The sequence below is a fragment of the Sinohyriopsis cumingii genome, chromosome 5 (genome assembly GCF_028554795.1).
Source record: "Sinohyriopsis cumingii isolate HCF-2022 chromosome 5, ASM2855479v2, whole genome shotgun sequence".
NCBI classification, from domain to species: Eukaryota; Metazoa; Mollusca; class Bivalvia; order Unionida; family Unionidae; genus Sinohyriopsis; species Sinohyriopsis cumingii.
The window spans coordinates 99,686,093-99,694,846 of NC_142965.1; positions in this window are offsets into that span (position 1 = coordinate 99,686,093).

Below are 8,754 nucleotides of genomic sequence, written 5' to 3' on the forward strand. Positions count from 1 at the left end.
TTTTTAGTCAGTAAATGTAAAGGAGTGTTTTGGGTTAATTCATCTGCACCATAGAATGGTAAAAGAATCAATCTTTTGGGCTAATGAGCGATCAGTAGAATTATCCATATAAGCAGGATAGAAAAAAAGCAACCCTAGGAAGTAAGATTTATGCCCAGGGAAGATGATTGATATGTCCTTGGCACAAGAGATGGCCCCTAGGGTTGAATTTACATACACAAAAAGTTCTTCCTCTCTCCACGAAAACTTAGTTTTCAGTTTAAAGCTTTCTATACCGGAAACAAAGCGGCATCTCGGTTCATGGTGAACAGAAACGAACATAAGTTTAATTGCTGTAAATGAATCAGTTACGACGTGAACCTTTATAATTTCTAATCAGACTGTGACCAAGGTGGCCCTAATGCTGTCATCGTCTGCGCGTTTCATGCTTAACGGAGTTTTCCATACTAACACGGCACCAAATTGCGTACACTATGGGCGAGTCTATTTTCCTACGACAACAGAGTTACGTAGTTCATTCTATTAGGTAACCGTCGGAAAATTCTGTAAATTACTATAAATATGAGAGTTGAGAGTTATATCCCTTTGCACACATGTACATAGAAATTACACCGGTTGTTAAATCTACGTAAAAGGCAAATTTGTAGTTGTTATTCTTTTCATTTGCCTGATTCAACATTGTAAATAACGGAAGCAGACTAGGTAGAACTTACATTCTATGTCCGTACATATGTGTTTGTACACACACCCCTTCGCTGAAAATGGACTTGTCAAGGAACTGGAAATGACCGGCGAGCAAGGTCGTCTTTTGCCCCGAAAACTACCGTTTGGTATGAAACACACAGACGATAACCGTGTTAGGACCCCCTGGTCATAATAAGGTTTGAAATTATAAATCAATGAATGAAAAAAGTTCTGTGCATTTTTATCCAATTTATGATTTTCGTTTATTAAATCAATAAGAGGGTACAAACAAACAGAGAGATATGACACAAACTATAACAGCATTATTCAGGTCCGTTATTGGCTGATTAACTAGCTAAAGTGTGCACAAAATAACTTTAATTAGAGCAGAATGGTCGCTGACAGACGGACCAACTGGTGATTTGTACTACCATTTTAACTTTCAATAACTTATTTTTCCTTATTAATTAAATATTTTGTTCAAAATCTTGTGTTTCTACTCGTAAGATTGTCTTGCGATCTAGAAGGCTTAGTGTACAGTGCATTTGCACTTGGTTGATCTCTGACGAAATGACGACACTTCAGCAATAACATCCGTGCTGAAATAATCGTAACGTTTAGCAACAACGTGTGCCTATGCTTCCACAAAACCCAATACGACCAAAACGTAAACCCCTTTTAATCATTGGCAGGCTAGATATGGTCTGAATCTGTGCACATAATTGTAAAGTACACGTTCACAACTAGATAATTTTCCTGCATGATTTATCGACAAGCAATTGGTTAAAATAGTCTTTATATGTGCATATTCTCGCGCAGAACAAGACAAATATTAATGTCACACTGCGACATTAACACACTTTAGCATCACATGTTTTATATTTGTAGATGATTTATATTTGGATGGGCTCTATCAGCGTAATAAAGATCTATTTAAAAAATATTGTAAAAATGCAACACAAAGAAAATCATCATTCGTGAGTACGCAAATTTTACTAAAGTAGAAAATTAATAATATGAAAAAGAATGTTGTGACATGTCATAGACAAAACGAGTTTCTGAGCTGTGGATGACTCTCAACTCTGAACAAGTTATTTAGCTCGAAATTTGATTGACGTTCTCTCTATATATAAAATGTAACAAGTGTGAATTTCTCTGGGACTCAGTAAGGGTTAAAAATAACCAAAACAGGTTAACTGATCCCCAGCCATAGATATCAGTGGTAGTTCATATCATGACTGTACCAATTTTTTACGAGGACAAATTCTCAAGAGAAAGGTGGCTTTTTAATAATAGGCAACTCTTTTGTGAAGAAAAAAAAAATACTCATTTTTAAGAAGATTTGTGTGGCAATACTTTCCAAAAAATTAAAGAAGCTTGTTTTAACGAGTCCTCTTTCTTCAAATAACAAATTTAAAATAAAGAGTATTACATCTTTGACAAAGCATTCACATCTCGATATTTATTTTAAAAACTGTTTTCGCGAAACAATTTAGTCAAGAAAGAAAATAAATTTACATTATTGATGAAATGAGAGTTGCAAACAGTTTAAAAGGTCATTTTTTCTTAAAGGCTTTCATCAACACGTAGAAACGCTTTTTCGTGAAGAAAGTGACATTTTTATGAGCATTACGTTTTTGTAGGGGAAAAAGAACTTCTGCTTAACACACTGCTTGAACCTGTTATGACATTTTCTAAAAGTTACATTTTTATAATGATGCTAATTTTACGAATTTCGTACCTTTTGTGATTTGCATGACCCTATACATAGATACACAGCTGTAAGGGTGATCAGAAGAAACATGGGTTATTTTATCTTCCAGTTTTCGTCATTATAAATCAACGTGACAGGATGTAATGGTGCAAAATTTTGTAAATGTTTTCGCAGTACATTTTGTCGTGGCCAGCGTGACACATAACCATTAAGATTGACGTATGGGCTAGGCTCGCAATAAATTGGTAGCTTGTGATGGTTAATTTTCCTTGTATGTGGGAATAATTGAATTTCAACTACGTCCGTTTAGATAACTGTGACATAAGACAGCCATGTTAACATGAACTTAATTCGCGGAAAATGATACAGTTAGGACAAGTCATAATCAAATTTTGTATATTTTGAACTATTCTGAGTTCGATGGGAGTGTTAAAAGTAAATCCTGATTGGCTAAGCTAAACAAGGAGGGGAGTTCCAGACAAGAGTCAATGTTTTAAGCAATTCCCGTGCAAAATTCGGCCGTCGATGTTTTTCTGCCGAATGGGAAGTCTGAGGGACTCCGAATAAATTATCAAGTAATTTTCTCGTTAAACAAATCGACAAGGGATGTGGGTCTGGAATTAATTTGATAGACCCGGAACTAGAGAGAGATTCGGCTGTACAGTAAGAGCGAGTCTCAATAAAGCACAAGGGAAAAAATAACTCCTTACCTGTACTGCACAATGGAAAAGAGAGCAGAATACAACCAAGTTACGGTTTTTGACCCGAAGAGGCTGGAGAGAGACCGAGAAGGAAAAGAAATACGACAAGACTGACTTGTCACCAAGAGGGATTTGGAAACGTCAGAAAGTAATCAGGTTATGCTGAAATGTCGGCAATTTGAGTTTGATCCCTCACTCTACTCTATAACGCAATCTCTTTATCGGTATAACAGAACAGATAATTGAGTTTCACATATAAAGTCTGCAACTCTATTTCTAAGAGAAACTGTATCATTCAAATGTAATGCTAAATTCCATTTTGTTTGTTAAATTCCATTTTGTTTATATAATTGATACAATTGTTATATTTTACGTGCGGGGGCTCGTGTTGTTCTGTCCATTATTTCATATTGTATTTTACTGTTTACTCGATCCGGGCAATAACACCGTGGTCGATCATCTGCTAGATATCCAATGCACCATGAGGCGTGGGGACCACAAATAACACCACTTGCACAAGGATGGATGGTTTAGACATTCAGTTATTGCAGAATGCCCCATCTTTACTAAAATAGTGCCTTTATGTGTTGATGCAAACCATCCATGAAAACGTTACTCATTTCACGAATAAAGTTGCTTTTATGGGAAACAATCAATCTTAATTAAACGTGTGTTCTATTTTATTTGTTTTGAGCCAACACTGATCGTCATCTGAGCATGTATTTGGTATCATTGTACCGATGACCTTTCCATAATACACAAAGATAACGTTCTGTGAAATACATATACTTTCTGTCCTACTTCAGCATGAGCGCCACCCACTGGCAAAGAAGGCCATCATATTGTAAGAGAGATAACTCTTCAAGAACTAGACATGGCAGGACATGGTTATCCTGTTACAATGGACACTTTCAATGATGTTAATCAAATTCTATAAAACAAATCATGAAAAATACAAAATATCATCTAAATTTCAATTAACTTAATCTCACGTATAGCAAAGCGACTTAACTTTTTAAAACCTGATGAACTTACAATTCGTATATAATGCACCAATCTCATATAGCTTTTGTATTTATTCGATATACTATGTTCCCAAAACCATAAGCTCGACCGCACCCCAGACTTGCGCAGTTGGTAACGTTATACCATCTAATCTGATGAATAGTGATGGTTGATCACAGGCAGACTGAGACAGTATGGTAAGAATTGCCATTGAGGTTTCTAATAAAATAATAGACTCCTTTGGCGAAACAGAATTTTGCATGTACGTGTCCTAAACTAGATCAGATGGAGTAATGGAACACAGAATACATTCAGATAATGGCTTCCTTTATCAAACCAATGATTTATATTTAGTAATGCAACTGTCCGACTGTCAGGCAGACAAACAAAAAATTTCCTAATGGTAAATAATTGCTATATTCATCCGGGTAACCTTGTCAAACTCTAATTATATTATTCCTGTTACAGTTTCATCATCTTAAATTAAACTTGAGTGACATATATGTTCTTCCAAAATATATATTCTTTATTTTCGTTCTTTTTAACGGCACTTTTAGCACATTACTGGAGTCATTATTCCGTGGTTCCTTTCTCAAAGACAGACCAAAGCCGTCAACCAAGGCTTGCCTGGACGGATAAGAACAAACAACGTTTGGAATACGAGTCCGACATTCAACCAGTTGATCTACCTCATCTCCTATGCAGTTATTTCGACATCGAAAGCGCGTAATAAACATTAAAACATTCATCATAGCTGATTCAGCTGTCGAATATGACTCAAACTTTTCAATTTCTTCCTTAAGGATGTTTCATAACATAACGCAAGAATGTTATATTATTCCCGTTCATATCAGAAAAATAACACATGCTCCGCAAAATGCATGCTATGTGGTCCGAGTATAAATATTCCATTTCGTTTTTACTACGTTGTCCAGAAAGTTGCTTCACATCGCATCTCTTAATAACCATTAAGGGTGATGCCAATTCAGACATACACATAGACAATTTTTTTTATTAACTGTCGGATTTGAACTTATCTAACAATAAACGTTAGTTCACTGGATCAAGTTTACCGACTGTCAACAATAACATAAAAATAAATATAAACAATGGGACACACACACACACGTACATCCATACAAACATACGTGCGTGCGTGCGTGCGTGCTTGCGTGCTTACATACATGCGTGCATACATACATACATATTATTAAGATAGACCAAGAACCCACTCTTAAAAATCAAAAACTAACAAAAATCAGCTCAATAATATACCATAACGTTATTAGTTTTTAATTTTATTGTACTAGATATCAATAATGCATGCATATGATATTTATTAAAGAATCACATTTTATAATAATTGGGAAGTTTCTTGGTGGTGATGATTTTGTTTGTGTCAAATGTTGGTGGTTTTTTCTCAGTGTTTTTAATTAAAATATTGTACAACTAAACTTTATGAACTGATAAGATAATATAAACAAGATAATTAAAATGCTTATAGTGTTATGTGGTTTTCTTTGAGGAATACCTTTCATGTGTTCTATCGAAATTGTTAGAATTTGAATTGTATATCCATTTTTTTTTTAATTGTTCTATATTAATTAAAGTCCGAAATTCGCATACCTGCAAAGAAATTAGGTCATTCCATTACATAATTTCCCGGATCAGTGTGCAATCTTTAGGACAGAGTTTGATTTTAGTAAAGCTCATTGTTCACCATAATTTTAGAATTGTTAGACCCGTCCATAAACCTTCTAATGTTCTCATGTGCACGTAATTAAAAAGTTCCACATTTACCAAGCTATGCTCAATACAACCTACTTCGCCTGAAGTAAGCATCGATAATTTTGATTAAATAAGTGTCCACTGCTCATGTGAGGCAAGTGTCTCTAACAGAGAGTAAACTCATCGGAGTTCTAATACAGGGTTCAGGCGTGTATTTTCGATAGACAGCTCATGTTTGAACGTTTAATGGAGAGTGCTTTAATTATTTCCAGGTATCCTTTCTGTATGTCAATGATATTAAAGAATGTTAAAAGATGCATTCTAAAAATAACATATTATTGGTGTATAAAAACTGGTGCACACTTTTTAAAAAAATGTGGTTTCTGATAATTCTTCAGCTGATATCAAGGAGTCACCGTTGACCCGGTGATGTGCGTGCTTGTTTCGAAATTAGTATGTTTACATGACCAGACCATTCCGGATTTTATGCCAAAATGTGTCTCAGGACAGATACTTTACACCAAATGCGTCAGAAGTAAATACCTCTTACTGTGCTGTTGTGCATTTAAACACTAACCAGTTAATCAAATCAGTTAATCAATTAACTCATTAATATATTTCCAAAATAAAGTCTTCTAGAGTATTCATCAGTTTCTTTAGGTTGATGTCAACTAGTCGAACTTAAGACATTTTCAGGCCTTAATTTCATTACAAATAGTCATGTATAGGTTTGTAATTTTAGAACCTTCTCTTCTCTGCTTTATGTTTGTCTTTGACAAAGACTCAGTGAGAGCCGAAAGCGCTAAGGCTCTATGTGTGTGCATGTGTGTGTGTGTGTGAGAGAGAGAGAGAGAGAGAGAGAGCGTATGTCCACACACACCCACACACACGCATATAATAAGACAATAATTTCATAACATTTCGTAAATTCACTTTATTTCTGTTAAATTTTAAGGAGTAATCGAATTTGAAAAAGTGAAAACAAGAGTCTCTCGAAGATACGTTCCACTGGCCGTCGAGAATATCATTTTTGGAACTGCTGAATGTTAAAACTAATTCTAACATTATTAAGAAATAATGTTTCAAAGTGACCGCCACAGTAGCTGTATTGTGTAAGATCGGAGCCAGATTCACTTGCAAACAACTAGACATCATCAGATGTATTTTGGTGAAATCACCGTGTCAATATGACCATCCATTTAGAAAAAAAGCGATAAGAAACGTTTCAAAGGATCTGCCATGGTAGCCATTCAAGGTGTTTGATCGGAGCCATCTTGATTTAGGATAAACAAGAGAACGTAAGAAGTCGTCTAGTGAAAAAGCTATAACGAAATAACTTTCCGTTCAGGAAGTATTGATAACAAGATTGTTCAAGAGGGCTGCCATTGACCATAATGGACGTCAGGTCGGCGCCATTTTCAATTAGGACCAACTAGACACCATAAGACGCTTTCTGTTGAAAGCACCATTATCGATATAACTTTCCGTTTAGGAGCAGTAATAACACGTCCAATAACGTTGTCGTAGCGGACATACTTGCTGTCAGATCGGCATTATTTGTATTTTTACAACCATTTAAATAGAATAAACTTTCCTTTGGTGAAAGAAATTATTAAATATATGAATAAATAAATAAATAAATAAAATGTCAGTGTGACCATCCATCCAGGACGAGTAGCGATAGCAAGATGTTCAAGAGAGTCACCATGGCTCTTAGATCAGCGCCAAATTCATGTAGAATAAACTGGACGTAATAAGTAGCTTTCTGGTTCAAGTCCCATGTCTGTATAGACGCTCAGTTCATAACCAAATCTAATAGCAATATGTCAGATGTCACATATGCACCGTTTATCACTGATGACCAACTACACATCGCAAAAAGTCTCTCAGTAAACCCGCCGTGCTGATATAACCATCCATTCGGGAAAACTAATGATATCAAGATGCCCAAGAGACAATATTTTCATTTGGTATCAACTGGACAGCATAAGACATCATTCACGTCGATGTGACTTTCCATTCAGAAGGAGTTGCGATAAGAAGGGCTTCAAGATGACTGCCTTTTCGACCATAATGAGAGTCAGATCGGCACCATATTAATTTAGAACCAACTAGACATCACTGCTAGTCACGCAGTGAAAAACACATGTTGATATGACCATCCTTTCGGGAGTAGTAATAGCGTTAGGACTAGCTAGACATGATAAGAAGTTTTCTGGGGAAAATACGTCGATATTACTTTCCATTCAGGAATAGTAGCAATACAATTATCTTCAAGATGGCTGCTATGCGGACATATTGAATATCATATCGGCATCATTTAAATTTTAGACCATAACATGTCTTAGAGTAAAAAGCCCGTGTTGAGAAGCTCGTCCATTCTGGAGGAGTAGCAATAAAAAGATTTTCAAGATGGCCACTTTGGCGGCCAAATTGGACGATCCAGCGGTACCATTTTTTATTTAGTACCAACTAACAGACGTAAGAAATCTTCTCCCCCCCCCCCCCATATCAATATATTTACCGTTGTTGGGGTCTAGTGACGATAAATTGATAAGATGGTCACGTGACAATAGTGTTGATATCAGAGCAACATAATTTTCGTTAAGAACCAACTAAACCACGGAATGAATGTGTGTGTAAAGTTTCATGTCAGTCCTCTGAATGGTTTAATATGAGTATTGATAACAGACAACTGGCCATCCGATAATCGATTCTGACCTATAATTTGTAGAGCTAAAACTGGACCAAACTGGCCATTCTAGGATGGAAACTTTGCAGAGCACTGTCTTCTTTTCAATTTCGATTTATAACAACGTGCAGAGTTGATGTCAAATCACTTGTCTCCCCGTCTTGTGGATCAAGGGAGGCAACTTGTGTAGTCAACATGGAACAAAATGTTTGCTTGTAGACACGAATCTC